The sequence below is a fragment of the Vipera berus genome (assembly GCF_964194415.1).
Source record: "Vipera berus genome assembly, chromosome: 2".
Classification (NCBI taxonomy): Eukaryota; Metazoa; Chordata; class Lepidosauria; order Squamata; family Viperidae; genus Vipera; species Vipera berus.
In genome coordinates, this window is record NC_138203.1 from 166,611,615 (window position 1) to 166,630,374 (window position 18,760).

Consider the following 18,760-nt stretch of genomic DNA (forward strand, 5'->3'; position numbering starts at 1 on the left):
GTAAAATATCTAATAAATCTGATAAAGAAATAAATAATTGGACTCATAGAAACATGGCTGTTTTGAAATCTTCCTGTCATGAAGGTCTACTCCTAGTTCTGAAATCTGAAATCGTGTGACTTTTCCCTGCTTAAGAGAAAAGGTAATGTTAATAATGTTGGCCATTCTACAGCGGGGCTTGCTTATGTGCAAACAAATTGAATCAGTTCTTAGTGACCCCATAGATAGAGTTTGTCCATAACTATTCATCCCCAGACCTTGTCCTTTGGGTCTTTCAATGGGGCAACCATTGCCGCTGTATAACAGGCCATCCACCTTGCTGCTGGTCATTGTCCTTTCTTCTCTTTCCTTCCACCTTTCCCAGCATTTATTTATTTAATTAGTTTTATAATTATTTAACCCTTCCCCAGAGAACTGGGCCTTTGCATAATACGCTTTGAGTGAGAAGTCTGGATCGATTCGAGGATCCATTGATTTGGAGCTTATTGGCTTGTTTGACTGTCCATGATATTGTCAGGAGTCCTCTCCAACCTTAAATTCAAAAGCATCGATACACTCCCTAGCCTGCTTCTTCAAAGTTCAGCATTGCTTCCAGAGTGTCAGATGCTTTTCCTAATAGTGCTGACATGCAGTAGTTACATAGGGCTTGACTGGGAGAGAGAAGTGAGAAGTTCAAAAGAATGCATATAAAAGCAGAGAAGGTCTTGGACTGGGAAGGTTGTAGGAATGGGGTAATAGCTGGACTAAACCCTGGAACCAAGATATGGGATGAAATCACCATTCCCACCAACAGGAAAAACAGGCTTCCTATTATGTCCACAGAGCCACACACTGCAAGGAGAATAAAAATGTTGCTGTGGTTTTCTGTAAACCGGAAAGCGAATTGACTCAGCTCTGGATAAGAGATGAGATATTTTTCAATCAGATCCAGAGTAGATCTTGAAGGCTTGCAACACTGTGATACAGCAATGCTTGAGCGAGCTTTATTGCCTCACAACACTCCTGTTAATTAGGGGATATTGTGCTGTGCATGCACATGGACACACAATCAGATTAAGAAGCATCCAGCTAAAATAACAGAGAAGATTAGCTCAGCCAACACTACCCAGATGATGAATTGTGGGTTAAAGTGCAGCTTGACACTGCACTCCTCATCTTTCCTCTCTACAAATGATTTCTGCCTGAGAAGGCCACACTCAGTTGTATCAGCTTAAGCCATTTGTGGCAAGTTACTCTGCCATAAAGCTTTCTCTTTCTTCTTTGGCAGCAGAGCAGCTTTTGTGGTTGAGCAGCAGAACAGAAGGGAAAGTGCTTTGACTCTAGTCTAGTGGTCCAGAAACTGAGTCTGAGATCCGTGGGAGGCTTGTGGCTTCATTCATGGAAGGGCTCCAACACCAGCTATGCATTCCTTGGACAGCTTGTGAGCCTGAACCATGGAAGGATAGTCCGGCATTCCTCTCTGCTTATCCCAGCTTGGAGGTTTGGGTTTACTTTCATTTTTAAGAAGTTCGCCAAAGCCTCAATTACAGGTAGTCCTCGACTTAGAACCACAACTGAGCCCAAAATTTCTGTTGCTAAGCAAGGCGGTTGTTAAGTGAGTCAGCTCCCATTTTACGACCTTCTTTGCCATGGTTTGTTAAGCAAATCACTACAGTAGTGAATTGTGCAGTTGTTCAGTGGATCCGACCCCCCCCACACTGATTTTCCTCACGGGAAGCCCCCTAGGAAGGTTGCAAAGGACCATCCCTGGGACCCTGGGACGTGGCAACCATCGGAAACACAATGACGGTTGCCAGGCACCTGACGTTTGATCACATGACTGTGGAGATACTGCAATGGTCATAAGAGAGAGAACTGGCTATAACTCACTTTTTTCAGGGCGGTTATAACTTTGAATGGTCATTAAATGAATGGTTGTAAGTTAAGAACTACCTGCAAATGGGAAGCACAATCCAAGAGATTGGTAGGCTTTGCCACCCATCACTGTAGAATAAGCTTTGATGGTAGTCCAAGGCAAACATGATATGGCTAAGATGACCTTTTAGTGTTGAGCTAAAGAATAAGCCCTGGTCAGACCAAAAGATCCTCACCTTTATTAGAGATTGAGGCAGACAACCTAGGGCACCCCAGTTGTTTAGGACTACAGTTCCTGCAATCTGGAGTAGTACTGGCCTTACTGGCTGAGCTGAAGTCAAGAAACCTAGAAGGAACATCTGTGCTTCCTCCTGCGTTCTAAAGGAACAAAGTTCTAAGGGAACAAAGTTCAGTTACAAAGCTGCACGTTAAGTGTTGACCATTTAACTTTATTTCTCCTTTGATTATGCAACTTTACCTTTTAATTGTGGCCAATGCAGACTTATTTGAAGTAGACATAAAACCAAGTGATGTTTAACAGCCAAGCGTGTTCGTAGGGAACTTGTGTTGGAATATTAAGTCACTGTGCTCAATTTTTGCAAGGCTTCTTTATATTCTAGTCCTGAATCAACAAGCAGGGTTAGTATTTATTCCATGGATCAAAGGAGGATGTCAAGTTTAGGAAAGGTTTTTAGAATTTAATAAGAAAAAAAGTGCATGTTAGAGGAAATGCTTGAAAGAATATGAAAGAATAATATAGGAATAGAATAGAATAGAATAGAATAGAATAGAATAGAATAGAATAGAATAGAATAGAATAGAATAGAATAGAGAATTCTTTATTAGCCAAATGTGATTGGACACACAAAGAATTTAAGAATTGTGTAGACTTCTTCAAACAAATGCAGATCCAAAGGTAGGAACTGGACAGAAGAACAAATGTAAGCGTAAGAAGAACACTTACACACAAACGTATAGAAATCAGGCCTGATAAGCTCACTTATTTCTTATTGTTGCTAAGATGGCTTTAAATGCCTGTTAAGATATCTTGCCTGTTACAAAAAATTTTATATTTTGATCTGGATATGTATCTCTCACTATATATCTACACAGTGTGTATATGTAATATTTTTAATTGGATGGGAATGTTATTGTTTTATCCCCTTGAACTGTTTGGGACTTTTATTTTAAAAATAGCTAGTAAATAATTTAAATAAACAAGTTGCAGCAGTAATGAACTTCCCAAATAGTAACATCAATAAAAAAAATTAAAAAGTCAGCTTAACATTCTGCTACCCTGCCACTGTTCAAACCACAGACCCTTTGCCCAAACAAACAAAAAAATTGGCAAAAAACCGACACTCCTGGATGGCAGGTTGAGTTGCCTTGCGTGTCTGGAGGAAACAAGGAATTCAGCTAGAGCGAAAGCCATGCATGTGGGATAATCCCAGGAATATTTTTTGTCACCCATTGATGGAAGCAAAGTTTACAGCACATCTGTGGAATGGGGAAATATTTTTAATAAATTATCCTGATCTTGAGAACGTTGGGATTCCTGGGCTCTTTGCTTGTCCTGCCTTGCCCAAAGAGAAAGAGCAAAAATAATGATGCCAAAAGCTACAATGGTGTCTCCTCCCAAAGCGCCTGCAACACTCCCTGAGCTATAAATAATAGGTAGATAAATGCTAGCTGGGGAATTCTGGGAGTTGAAGTCAACATATCTTAAAGTTGTCAAGTTTGAGAAATAATTGCTTTATAATGTATTCAGGCCCCAACTGGTGAAGGTGATGGAACTACACACACATCTTTTAGGCACATGACCTCCAATTGCTTTGGTTGTCAAAATTTGAAGCATTTTGAGTCATATGCAAAGGCTGGGTTGGCATACGGTTTTGAGAGTCATGTTTTAGCATGCTTGGAAGCTGCCAGGCTAAGAAAGGTTGTTCCAACACCAATAGTATGCTGGGTTGTCTTGTACATGAATAGAAATAGCCCAGAACGAATGGCCCGATTGGTTGCTGGGAAGCACTGTGTCCATTATATACAGTATCTGAATGAGGCTTGAGTACAAGGCATAGATCTATTTAGCAAAAACAGTGGAGTGTTTGAGAAAACAGAAACCCCAAAGGAGAGCTACAGGTTAAGATCTCTCTGGTGTTTGGAATGCTTAAACAGTTTACACTCATCAAGCACTCTTAATTCAAAGATGCAGGGCATACAAACTAGAGAACATTCTCCTGCCTGCCTTTGAAAAGTTCTGGGTCTTCATACAGAGTGCATAGTAGTGTTTGTTGGCAATATATTTCATGTAGCTTTTGCCAAGATAGGAGATTAACCTTGTTACTTCTGGAAATGACTCCAGATAAAAGCACAATCTTCATCTTTTTAACCCCTGGCATTTTACCCCTGTGAATAACCCCTTCTGCTTCTTGCTTAGTTTGCAGCTATAGGTTTACTCAACCAAATCTAGCAGCACCCTCCAGATTGCTCTATTCATCCTTCCCCAACCTTGCATTCTTTGACTGCCTTGGAAAGGCTGACCTTAATGGATTCAGATGGACTTCTAGCCAAGCCAGATAGAACCCCTGAGCTATCCCAGGCCAGTGGAAACTGCCCAAGAGGTTTAGTAACTGGAAGTGTCTCACCGCAAAGGCTATGAGTCATTAGGAAAGAAACTTTACTGCAATTAAACTTGCTGATTGAAAAAACATTAAGCCACCCCTAGGTTCTCCCATTTTGATAGGTAATAGACAATTTTTAAATGGGTTTCTCTGCCAGACTTGATCGTACTTCTCTGCTACTCATTAATGCAGCCCCTTTTTTATAGGGCTCTGTGCAAGATTTCAAAAAGCACATTTCCCTGAAGGAAGCAATGCACAATGCAGCTATTAAAGCAGATTCTTCTTCTTCTTCTTCTTCTTCTTCTTCTTCTTCTTCTTCTTCTTCTTCTTCTTCTTCTTCTTCTTCTTCTTCTTCTTCTTCTTCTTCTTCTTCTTCTTCTTCTTCTTCTTCTTCTTCTTCTTCTTCTTCTTCTTCTTCTTCTTCTTCTTCTTCTTCTTCTTCTTTGCAAGCTTGAGTAGAAATCTGAAAAAAGGGGAGTATTTTCACAAATGGCAGAGAGGACGCAGGTTTGCAGAAGTTGTGCATCATTTGCAAAACATGCACAGCCTTGTTCCATGTTTTGACATTATTAGCTGTGCTGACTTTGATTCTCTGCATTGCATTCAAGCTGACCCCATTTGTCCTCCTCACCACCTATCTCAAAACCCAGAAAAAGCCAAAGAGGGAGGCAGGATGCTCTTCACTTGAGCTTAGGAAAATGCAAAATAATAATAATAACAACAACAAGGACAGTGATGATGATTGATGATGATAAATCATCCAACTAGTCTTAGTGGTCTGCTTCATTTGGGTCTTGTGAAAACTTCATGTTTGCAATGGGAGTTGCTGCAGAATCAGCAAGCCATCCTCTGTGCAATTTCAAAAGCACAAAATGTGACTTCAAAGCTTCCTTTCTGGAGAGGGAAGATAGAGCTGGCAGGTATGAGGAGACTGGATTTTCCATCAATGGGAAAATGACCTGCTCCCACAGCCTCTAGTCCTTCTTCTGGAGAACCGTGTACTGTATTTGTGTGTTTCCTGGTAAACTGCAGAGCTTAGCAGGCTTAAGTGCTGAAGACAAAGAAGATCATGAGGTCATGGAGATGTTGGGTTGGATCAGGAGCACAGCAAACACCACATGTGGAGGTAGATATAGTCACAGCTGTGACTGGTTCTGATGGCCATTTTAAGGCAGCCAAGTAGCCTGACTATTTTCTTATCTCACCACTATTTATATTCATAAGCTAAAATAGGCTCCCCCCCACTTTTTAAAGCATGACTTGATAGTAACTCTAACTTCCTATTTATAAAATTTATTTGGCTTTTCAGGATTTTCCCCCTTTTGTTTTCTCTCTTTCCTCTGACACTGATAAGGTAATTTGGAAAATAGGATGGTTAATTAACAACTATAGACTGCTTTGGAAAGCAATATTAAATATTTACATGATGCTTTTGCATCATGCAGAGTTTAGGATGAAAGAAGTGGTATTTTCCTCTTTTCCTGGCACAATAGCACCGTACAAACATCCTGATGCTCCAGGAGCTGGCTCCTGCCCAACTCCCAATGACCACATGGTCCTACTTCTAACTCATCCCATTTGGTCCCTCTTTTCTGGGGCCGTTTTGATTTTGGTAATGGGGATTACCACTACCAAAAACACCAGGCTGATAGGTCAGGTGAAGAAGGAACACAGGATAAAGAGAGAGAGAACTCTCTGGAAGTGGGTGCACAGTCTCATTAGTACAGGGGTCTTCAAACTTGGCTGCTTTAAGACTTGTGGACTTCAATTCCCAGAATTCCTCAGCCAGCATGGAGTTGAAGTCCACAAGTCTTAAAGTGGCCAAGTTTGGAGACCCCTGCATTAGTACATCATCACATACTCTTAGGATTGATTTGGAACTACCTGCAATTGCCTGTAGGTGTCACGACATACTTATGCTGCAAAGGGGTTGATGGGTAAGCATAGGTTGCAGATGACTGCAGATGAGCCAATATGGACATCTCCCAAATCCCAGCTGCATGCACTGATTGGTTGAGCTGACTTCCTGTTTTGTGCTTGGCTGTTTTAGTGCCCCCTAGCCAGAATGTTACATTTGCAGAAATATAAATGAAACACCCATGCAATTGTCCCCGAACAACATATGCTGGAGCAGAGAAGTCTGCTTGATCCTTTACTCTGTCTCATCAACTTGTCTGCTTGTTGATCTTCCAGTGGATTAGCAGATGTATGTTCAGATCGAGCCCAAGTGACCCATTACTAGCACAGAGGCAGTCTTCATTCTAGGTCCTCACTGATGGTCACCAAGCCTGCTCCATCACATTTCAAAAGGAGCAATGACTGGCACTCCTGGGTGGCAGGGGGATGAAGGCAGAGGATTCCGCCCAATGCTACCCTGAAATCTTGCACTAAAGCTGTAAGGCCAGCTCCAGCCACTGGCCTTGTTGCTGAGGCAGAGCAGGGCTTGGCAGTGAGGGAGCACAAGACCAGAGGAATGCACAATAACATGGCCATAAGAAAGAGCCCACTGTGTTGTCTATTGTCCAGTATTTATGTGTCCTTGTACATAAGAAAGAGCCCACTGTGTTGTCTATTGTCCAGTATTTATGTGTCCTTGTAGAGCCTTTCCCTACATAGAAAGTCTGACTTTTTCCACTGGATATTTCACAGCATTTTTGCCCCTTCTTCTGAGAGTGGTCTTTCACTGATCTTTTTTCCCTAGGGACATTTCTCACCATTCCCCCATTGCTCCACATGACTTCTTGCTGTGTTATCTCTTCGTTGCTTAGTATGAAGTCTAGAATATGACTGCTTGCCAAGCACTGTTGTTTGCAATTTCTAAAAGCAAACCGCCTTGCCTTCCTCCTCTCCCATCTAGAGAGCAGTGTCTTACTTTCAAAACACCTGACCAGCTTTTAAAGGATTGGCATTGGGTTACCTTCAAAATAATCTTCCCTCCTTGATGAAGGAAGATGAGAAGTAGGATGACTTTCCAAGTGGGAACTCAGCAGCCATTTCAATGAGCTTCAAGACACTTTGGGAAGAATCCAGAGAAAGAAATATTTTGGGAAATACTAAAAAGGCAGAATGTATTTCCCCAAAGGCATAATGAAGAAATTCTTTTAAAAAGACAGAAAGCAGCCACCAGAAATCAGCCCCAACCCCTAGAGGCCAGCTTTTAGAAATGCAAATTCAATAATCCATTCAGAAAGGTTGGAGCCTTCCAGATAGAAACTGAGGAGATTAGAAAGACAAAGACACCTAAAATCTACCCTTACCCAAATTCTAAGGGCAGGAAACATAATAGAATTAACCCACCAATACCAAAAGGGCACACTCAGACTCAGGTCAAAGTACATGAAGCAGGAAATACAAAGCTTCAAATAGGAAGAGGAAACAACCTTAAGAGCTCCAGAAGGTATAAAACCCACCACTCCCTGACACATGTGGTCAGTTTTTTCAGAGCCATCTTTCTGTCTGGATCTTCTCTTCAATAAACTACAACCTTCTTTCTAAAGCAGTCTCCATGTTTGTTTATTCCCAGCTTGGACTCGACCCTGATGAAGATTTTCCTTCAACAATGCTGTGAAGTTCTTCTTTTCTCTTTCTGGGGAAGGGAAGACGTGGGCCTTTGTATCAGTGCAGAACCTCATGGAGATCTTCAACACTAAGGGATCCATCAGTATGTAGCATGGCAACAAAAGCAGTTATTTGATTGGCCAACTTGGCTGAGTTTTTCCAATAATCACCCTGGCATTTCTTGCCCAGTAAAGCGCACAAGTACAACCGTGTCAGTGTGTGAAGCGCAGTGAAAGTACAGCCTTCTTAAAACAATTGCTATGCCACCTCCTCTGTAAGGTTAAACCAAGGTTTACCTATTTGGAAATGTTTGGTTCCTATGAAATCTGTCAAATAGAGTTCCCAAACTTTGGACAACCATTTGTCTAAAATGGTATAAGGTTTCCTGCCTGAGCAGGGGGTTGGACTAGAAGACCTCCAAGGTCCCTTCAAATTCTGTTATTCGCATCCTGGCTCTCCCAGTGAAATTGTGCTGAGCTTCGTTGGTGCAGTCTGTCCTCTGTTTAACTCCCACTGATGTTTGCCTTCTCCAATTAACTTCACTTTTGTGCTACTAAATGTTTCCAGGACTGGGTAGAAATGAAGGAAAACAATACACAGTAGAAGGAAAAACACCCCTTATTATATTCTGCCCCGAGGCCCTGCGAGACTCCCACACCCCCCCCCCCTAAAAAAAAGAAGCAGAACACAATCAGAAGAATTTCAAATTGTGGAAAGCTGAAATGCTTGGAAGACATCTCCTTTTCTAAGGACTTCTCCCCCTTCTGTGCCCCCATCTTTAAATCAGCAAGTTTACGTTGAAACCTTCCTCGTCCCCTGAATGGTCAGACAAAGGGCCCTTATGCTCAGCTGGGGCGAACAGCTCAGCAAGTCAGGCAGCTGGGCGAGGAGGGCTTTGCAGTCTGAAGGGGTCCATTATGGTTCCGCCTTCTCCGATGAATTGAAGGGGGAGAAAACCAAAGGCCTCTCTCTGCACCTCTGTGCTATTGCCGTCTTCCAGCAACAGAGGGAACCTTTTTACTGGAAAGCATGAAGAAGTAGCAAAATCCCTCCAGAAAAATGTCCTGTAATTCCCAGCCAGTGGCTGGGTGCCGGCTCAGGGAGGGTGGCAGGTGCTGTTGGTGTGTGTGTGTGTGTGTGTGTGTGTGTGTGTGTTTAGTCTGGGTTGGCTCTGCACCCACATTGGCCCCTGAATTGTTTCCAAGGGAGATTACTGTCTCAAGCCAGAAAATGGGGGAAAAGGATTTGGCAATGATTTATTTTTTATTTTTTAAATCTAGGGGTGGAGGCCTTTATTAAAAATGATAGGTGCAACTAAAGGGGAGGGCTTTCTTTTTAATTATTATACTTTTCTTGGTAGCAGCAGCCGCAGCCATATGACTTATTTTAACTAAGGAGGAACAAGTTCTTTTCCATCAGTTCTGCCATCATTTTTCACCCCGTCTAGTCAGATTTCTTGATCACCTGGAGCCATTTTATTTACAGTTGCTATTATCTGATTGCTGTTACTTTATTTTTCTTAACGTGGCTGAGTTTTATTTAATTATTTTAAAACTAGGCTGTACTTTGATCTTTCCGATGTTATAATTAGATTTTACTGTGATTTTCATTTGCTATCTCAATTTTTTTTAAAACTGGTCAGTGATTGTAATAAAGCATTGCTATTGCTGCCACTGGAGTGGACCAAATCAATCTATTCTTATATATTGTTTTGGGATCACTTCAAGGGGGAAAAAAAAATCCCCGGTTGCATTTTTTTAAAGCTCACATAATAAAAGCAATTGCTTAACCATTGGAGCTATTTTCCCACTGTGGACACACAACCAGGTGGATGCATGAAACAGGTAATTTCCGGTTCTTAAACAGCAGAAAATTATGCTAATGCAAATTTTGCTACTTTGATTGCTAGGCTGGGTACTGTCACATGAACAAGGTGAAAGGTGCTAATCTTACTGTTTTAATTGGGAACAAGTTAAGGAAAGAAATCGGTGGATTCTCTCAGCTTCACTTCCCCTTTCCATGAAATATCAAGCCAAGCTATCAATCCATGAATTGAATTGAATTGAATTGAATTGAATTGGGTGAACGTAGGTAAGTGCTTGGAACAACATATTTTGCTGCCTGTAAAATTGTCTAAATATCAGGTCAAGATGCAGAGTGCTTTGTGTCTAGGATCTGTCAGTCAGGCTCCTGAACATGGATCTAGTGTGCCAAACCTGACAAGTACTTTTGGAAGTAACAGTCAGGTATTAAAATAGGCAGGTATCTTTGTGGAATCCAGGCATCTGCTCTCTCCAGTAGCCCAGACCAAACTGACATGGGGGGGGGGAAGGTGGCCCTTGCATTTGGAAGGGAGGAAGTGTGTAACCATAGCAACCAAAAACCTGCAGGAGCTGGGCAGATCCCAACCCCTGGCTGAGTCATTAACGACATTGTCAGAGAAAGATCTCAGATCACATTCATAGAATAAATTGTGGTGGGACAAGAAAACACTCCTTTATATGTAGACCTGATAAAAATGACTTTAAGCTGCCTCAGTTGGGGCTGGAGATGAGATAAAGACAACATCATGAGGACATGACAGAAGATAATTATAAGACATGTTTACACTTTGGTTAGGGCAGGGGTGAGCAACTATGCCCCCTTTACAACTTGTGGACTTCAACTCCCAGAATTCCTGAGCCAACCATGCTGAGTCATGCTGGCTCAGGAATTCTGGGAGTTGAAATCCATAGTTTGTAAAGGGGCCATAGTCGCCCATCCAAGGTTAGGGGAATGTGAGAATGATCCTTAGTAAAACTATCCATCCTTACATAACAACTTACTTTCCCCATGCAAAATAAGCAGTTTGACCCTGAGTTGGCAGGTGATAAATCAGTCATATATTTGGTATCTTCCATCCCATCATGAATGTTCCCAAAATGAAATATGCAAAATGTGCTTATTACGCTATTGATTTATATTCATAAGATATCGGACAGTTCTGTTAAGATGTAAAGCAACTGCAGGGGTTCATTAGCTATATTGGATGTAATGCATAATATATCAAAATATACGTTTTGCATGTAAATGTTGCTTTAGTCAAGTTTGTGTTGCTAAAATCATCATTTCCAGTTGCTTCATTAGAAACCATCTAAAGAATATAAGTCACTTGCAAAAAAAATCAAACTGCTTTACTTCATTTATTGAGCAGATTACAGTGTGATATGTACAATAAATCTCAATAATTACAAAGGTTTTTGACCATTCCTTTCATTTTCTTTCTGAGGGAGCCCTTTTCTTCTCCTCCCCCCCCCCCAGTTGAGTTTTCTTTCAGCCAGGACTTTCAAAGGCAACCTTCAAAATTTCTACTCTTGCTTACCTCAGCTCAATTCTGGAAAGGATGCCATAAACTTTAAGACTGGAGTCTTAATTCATGCTGGCTGGGGAATTCTGGGAGTTGAAGTCTACAAGTCTTAAAGTTGCCAAGTAGACCCCTGCTGTAGACTGTGTGGGATCATTTTCCAAAAAGAGGCTGGGTTTTCCATTCCTCCTTCAGTAGGCAGAAAGCTATCAGCACGAAATTGTCTGTCCCTTAGTCAACCCATTTTCTTGCCTGGGGTTCAAGCTACTCCCTTCCCTCCAATGTGAAACAGAACCGCTAAGAATATCTCAGGGTCTTTTTGCCTATAGGGCTGAAATGCTCTCTCTTCATTTTTGACTCTGCAGAAAATTGTGCTGATATGAAATGTTCTGAATCAATGTCCATCCCCATCATGCCAATGATGCTGCTGCAGGTTGTGTGATTGGATTACCCTGTGATTTTGCCACACTTCCTTCTCCAGATGCTACCAGGGAAGTTTCTGCCAGTTACTGAAGTGAAGCTGGAATAGGGCAGATGGGGTGTCTTTGAACACTGAAGCCCTTTCTCTGGAAAGGTGAAAGCTATGCTCAAATGTGCTTTGTGTCCATGACTATGAAGAGAACTGAGCCCCCCCCACACACACAGACAGTAACCATTAACATGGAAAGCACAAAAATAGTCCCCAGAGAAGAGAGGAAAGGGCCCCTTTTGAACATTAAGCCACGGTTGCACAATTTCATCTTAAGTTTCTGTTCTCTCCTCATTCAAGGATCTTGGTCTTACTCACTCAATCACAGCTAAGATGATGAAAGCTCATTCAACTACACTTAATTTCATTTAAGAGGCAGGGGTAAGGAGGTAAACCCCCTTCCTGCTTGCTTGACACTGTCGGATAGCTTCCTTCCTTCCTTCCTTCCTTCCTTCCTTCCTTCCTTCCTTCCTTCCTTCCTTCCTTCCTTCCTTCCTTCCTTCCTCTCATCTCTTTCCTTCTTTCATGCTTATCCTATCCCTTTTCCTCCTCTTTCCCAGCAATAACACTTCTGCTGGTAGACACACTGAAGAAAACAAACTAGCCAAGCCTGACTGTGCTTTCCCTCTGCATGGAACTCTCTGCCCCACGCTTTTTCTCCAGAGCACATTTAATTGTTCCTCACAGGGTTCCTCACAGTGGCTCAGGGCTGAGATGCTGGAAGGGGAGGCTGAGACTGCTGGAAGTGAAGCAGGGGGGAAAGGGGAGAATTGAAGAGCTGAATGGCAGAGGAGACCATCCAGAAACCAGAGGAGAAGAACCCCCTACTTTGGCCTGAAATAGTCAAGGAGTACCCAGTTGACCATATCTGACTTTGCCTCTGATAGAATTGGCGGCAAAATGCATTCACTCTTTGCAGCTGTCTCTGGATGCTCTTGGCTTCAGGGAAAACACTCTTTTAACAGCATCCCAGCTAAAGGCCAAGGGTGATTTAAGGTTGCCCTGCTCAGAAGATGAGGACAAGATCAAGGCAATGTCACAGGGGTCTGTTAGAAAAAAAACAACAAAACAATGTCAAGGCATGTCTGTGCTGTGGTAATTTGCAAAAGGGGAAAGGCGCTTAGCCATGTGCTCATGCTAAAAACCTGACCCTCATCAGATCATACAATGTTGATAGGTAAACTCTACTGGCTTTCTAGCCTAAAAGCAAAGCTTTTTAATGACTAAAAGAGACCATCAGAGCTGAGGTAGAGATCCGACAGCTGGGAAGGGAAATAGAAATTGCTTAGGGCTGGGCCTCTGCTTTGCTATCATGCAATCCCAATCTAAAGATCACTGACTGGAAAAAAGATCCTGTCCATCACCCCAAAGTGTCCTTTCTTGGTAAATTTCAGCCTTGGCTTCCAACAATGAATCTGTGTCCCTGAAATAAAGATAAGAAGAGACAAGGGCCATTGTTGGATGCAAGGATCATCCGAATGCAACTTGGAACCTTGGCCTGGTAGCTGACCTTCACAGCGACCACCAGTCTTAGGTCTGAGTACGGAAAATCCAGCTGCAATAATGGTGTCTCACTTCACTATCCTCTGCATCGGGCATCTGGATGGTGTTTCTGGAATTGCAGAAGAGCAAGATGAGTCTGCCAAAACTGTGGCATGAAGAAAGACAAGAAAAAGAAACTTGCTGGGGATGGGAATAAAATCGGAGTTGCTGAAAATGACTAATGAAGAAAGAGATGCCTTGACTGGTCTTCAGCAAGAAAAACAGCTGTAACTGACTTTCTACTCTCTCTCCCTGCACTGCATCCACCCTGCTGTGTCTTGGTCTCAGTAATGAGTTTATTTGGAAAATGTAAAAATGCAAATGCCTATAAACAGGCGGTGTCCGAGATTAATCATTGTTTTCAAACTCAACACTCAAGAGCTCTCCACTGAATAAATAATAATAATAATGACTTCTGGTTGCCACCGCAGCCCTGCTGGACACATGGAGGCGAGCCTTGTCTCCAGCGTCCAGTTTTATCCCACTGGGGGACCCTGGAAAGGGTCGAAAGTCACCTGTAGGAGTGACGAGCAAGGAGAAGACCCCTGCTTGATCGCGGAAGGGCGGTAGCCCTTCCGCTTGATCTGGGGCAGCTCTTCAAACCTACAGGGAAAAGACCAGCCATATTAATATGGCTCATCACTAAGCTGCTGACAGCCGAAGTCAAATTTACTACCAAGCACTTTGAAAGCAACGTGGATGAAAGTGGGTGAGATCTTCTCTTCTCTTTACCCTAAGTACCTTCTTCCTGTTAAAGCTCTTTGAAGTATCTTCCCCCTGTGAGGAGAGAGGGAAGGGAATTTCTATCCCACCCTCAAAGAATGGCGGGATCTGACTACCCAGGGTAATCAAAGCTTTAAAAGAACACTTTCAATCTAATTGGATTCATATGTTTCTGAGATTTGGGGACCAAAAACTTTCCTATCTTTACTGGAGACTTTTGTTTTTATCTACAAAAAAGAAAAAAAAACAGAAAAAAGAATTAGAAAACATTGGGACTTTTTTGTTTTTTTAAAAAAAGAGAAAGAAAATCTTAAATGGTACCATTGACATCTTGTGGTGAAGCTTGGTATGGCAATTTGTTATTTCCTAAAAAGAGACTTGGCTCAAAGCCCAAAAAATAGATAAGCTCCTTGATCTTGGCTCCATCGAATGTAAACTTTTACTGACTATTGCTTAACAAACAACCTTTATTAGAAAGATTATATCCAGAATAAATATGGGACTAAAAAGTTTCACTTAGCATTTGAATAAGTAGTGGGTTTATATGATGTATAACTAGCTTGTAGTTATTTTATTAAGAGTTAAAGTGCGATAGAATTTAATATTTTATTGTTGTTTGCATATTTTAGATTATGTTTGTTTGTATTTTTATACCCTGTATTTAGCTCTGGGAAGTTGGGGAGGGGGGAGGGGAGGGGAGAGTTGGGGAGGTTTGGGGAGATGGGAGGGGGATGGGAGGGGTTTTGTATTCAAAAATGTACTGTAAAACTTTTCAATAAAAAAAAGAAAGATTATTTTCAAATACGTGAAAGATGGATGAAGACCAGAAAAAAATTCTTGCCATGTTGAAAACAATACATGAAACTATTCTTTCAGCTTGTGATAAAATGAGAGCTAAAATAAAAGACCAAGATGCCAGCTTAGATGCACAAAGTCAAACCTTGACTACAACCAAAGAAACAACAATGCAGACGATAACAGAAGTGGAACAATTAATTATTAAGACAGAAGACTCAATTGACCAACAAGTTCAGCTGATGGAAAACCCAGACAAGGAAGTGACAACACTGAAAATGGAAATGACTTTCTATATAAATCAGAAGAAATTTGAGAAAAAAGAAGAACATACTGAATTGAAGACAAATATATTAGAGCAAACATGGGGGACTGGAATAACAGGGCAACAACTAAATGAATACAAATGGGCTAGTCCTTCCAGAAAACTGGCAATCAAATGGCCTTCTTTAATTCAACTAACATATATAAGAATGAAGGGAGATTTATTTGATGATCTAAAAGCACTGAGATGGAAGCCTAGTTGGCAAAGGAAGAAAGCTAGAATAAGGTTGAAAAAATTGGGGTTTTGATTCATTAGAGTGGACTTTATATTGTCAATTAGAGGGTTAAAAGGAGATGTTGAGATAAGGGAAATTTTGGTTATTAGATTTAAAATAACTGGAAACTAGTTGAAAATAAGGATTTGTCTAATACTGAAAAATTAGGTCTAAAAGGGAAAAGAAAATTAATTATCATGAATATGGTTGGCTTATTGATTAACCCAGGCAATATATATATATATATATAATGGTTTTGATTTATTAAAGGGGATATTGTATTATTAAGTAGATGACTTAATATGGTGGGAAATAGATAACTTTTAGGAAATAGAATAAGATTACATTTAAATAGATAAAATATGTATTTTGGACATTATAGTTTGTTATGAAATGAGATAAGGGAAATCCTGGTTACCCAAAGTCTGAAAATTATGGATACCAAAGGTTAAATTGGAATATGGATGAGAAGTTTAAAATTACGTAAAAATTAATAACAGGATATGGATTGTTTATGAATGAATGTAATTAAGATATGTATTTTATTGAGTTGATATAATTAAAAATGTACTAGTTTGAACACGAGATAGTGAATGTTAAGGGAAAAAGAGAAAAAATATCTGATGTAACCTGAGATTTGTACTAAAGATTTTGTTATTGAATTATTGATTAACCCAGTCACCACATTGCTTTTTAAATGCTCAAATGTAAAATTGGAAAACTAATAAAATATTATAAATAATAATAACAACAACAACACCCCAGACGTAACAATTGTTGATAAGGAGGACCAAAAATAGTGGATGCTGCAGTACCAGGAAAGAGCAGAATAGAAGAGAAAGAACTGGAGAAAATCACAAAATGCAAAGAGCTGCAAATATAAGTTGAATGATAGTGACAAAAGAAAACAAAGTATCAATAATAATAGGTGCCTTGAGTGCAATCCCAAAACATCTAGAGAACCACTTGAATACCATTGGTATTGGGGGAAAAACCACCATTACTGAATTTCAAGAGGCAGTTTTATTTGGAACAGCTTACAACCTCCAGTGATATCTTTAATACCATCAAACAACAACATTCAGCAGTAGAGGAAGCCAGCATAGCTATTGAATTGTTTTCAGTTCCAAACCAAGTATCCTCTCCTCTGCCTCTTTCTCAGAAATAACAAAGCCCTCTAACTAAAAAAGATCAAGTAAAGCAAAGAATCACTGAGCATCTAGGACAGCACAAAAACAACAAAATAAGGTTGCATGCATTGAAGCTTGTTCCAAAGAAACAGCAAGCACAAGTATTAAAAGTTGTCAATTCTGTAATATCAAACACAAACACCACTTCACTGCAAGAAACAAATAATTAATGTACAGCATGGCTGCAATTGCAACTGAATACTTTGGATGCAAAATCAAGACAAAAGAAAAAGATGCCAAACAGTCAACCACCAAAATGGAAGATCAGGCTGGAAATAAGATCAGCAAGATAAGATTAGAAGCAAGTAAACTAGACCAGATGAAATGAAAGAGGCTGAAGAATAAGGGCAAAAAATACTTGATCAAGAAATATAGCCTAGAAACAAGAAAGATTAAATAAGCAATGGAAATAATAATGCAGCAAATAACAGCTATAGGCAAGAAAATAAGTAGATACAGTATGAAATTCAACTGCAGACTATCTTCAATTTCAAGTTTGAATCTGAGAGATTCTTACCCATCCATCAATGGAGACAGTACAATAAACCAGCCAACAGCTAACAAAGAAAAAAAGAGCACTTTGGGCACAGTTATGGACAACCCAAAAAAATACCCAAAGAACATAGCTTGGCTAAAGAAGGTGGATAAGAATAAAAAAGAAGCTGAAATGAAAGAACTTGTTATAATAGTAGAAATCATGGAGAAAACGATAAGAAAGATCAAGAACTGGTCTGCATCAGATGAAGATGAACTGCATGGTTTTTGGTTGAAACATTTGACTGGTCTACATCTACTCATTGCCAAGCATTTAACATCATACTGCAAGGAAGTGAAATTGAACATTGGTGAACCTCTGGCAAAACTTATCTGATAAAGGAAAGGAAAAAGTAATGAAAACTGAAGGAATCAAGATGCCCTATGGAAATAATATCAAGAGTCTGGATGAAGAAGATCACTACAAATACTTGAGCACATCCTTCAAGCTGACAACATCAAGCACACTTGGGTTAGAAGTGAATATATTATGAGACTGAAGAAGATCATAAAGTCCAAACTCAGTGGAGGAAATATCATCAAGGCAATTAACGCTTGGGCAATTCCAGCCATTAGAAATATAGGCGAAATAATGGAATGGGCTCAAGCAGTATTAGACACCCTGGATAAGAAGACTAGAAAAATAATGATAATGAATCTAGCCCATCAACACAGCAACATTGACAGACTCTTTTTACCAAGGAGTATAGTTGGGCATGGAATGTAGCAACTATAGCAGACAGTTGAAAAAGAAAGAAAGGTCATTGGAAGAATATCTGAAGGACAGTGAGGTAGATGCACTGAAGTTGGTACTCCATAAAGACTTACTGAATATCAAAGAGGCCAAACTGACTTACAACTGACTTACCGGTTGAGCTCCGGATGGCGCCTGACCTTCGCTCCTTCCGACGGGATCTTAAGACCTACTTGTTTGAACAAGCCGGCCTGGCCTGATGGGTTTTGGGGTTTTATTACTGCTTTTAACGTATTTTAACTTATTGTTTTAAGGTATTGGGCACTTTGTTTAATCTTTTCTTAATTTTTGTATTCTTGTATTAGTATTTATTGCCCTGTTCACCGCCCTGAGTCCTTCGGCAGAAGGGCGGTATACAAATAAAATTATTATTATTATTATTATTATTATTATTATTATTATTATTATTATTATTATTATTATTATTATTATTATTATTATTATTATTATTATTATTATTATTATTATTATTATTATTATTAAATGAAGAACAGAAAAGAGACATGGCAAGGCAAAGTATTACATGATCAGTATACAAAAACAAACCTAACAGGCAAAGCAGATAACAAGTTGTGACAAGAGACTGAAGAGCTAAATTCTGGCTGCACAAGACTAAGCCTTAAGAACAAATGCATAAGAAGCCAGAATTGAGAAGACAGCAACAGAAAGCAAAGACCACCTCTGCAAAGAAGCTGAAGAAACCGTGGACCACCTATTCAGCTGCTGCAAGAAGATCACACAGACTGGCTACAAACAACAGCATGACAAAGTACAATAATGCTGCATTGGAATATCTGCAAGAAATACCACTTGCTCGCAAACGTGAAATGATGGGGGG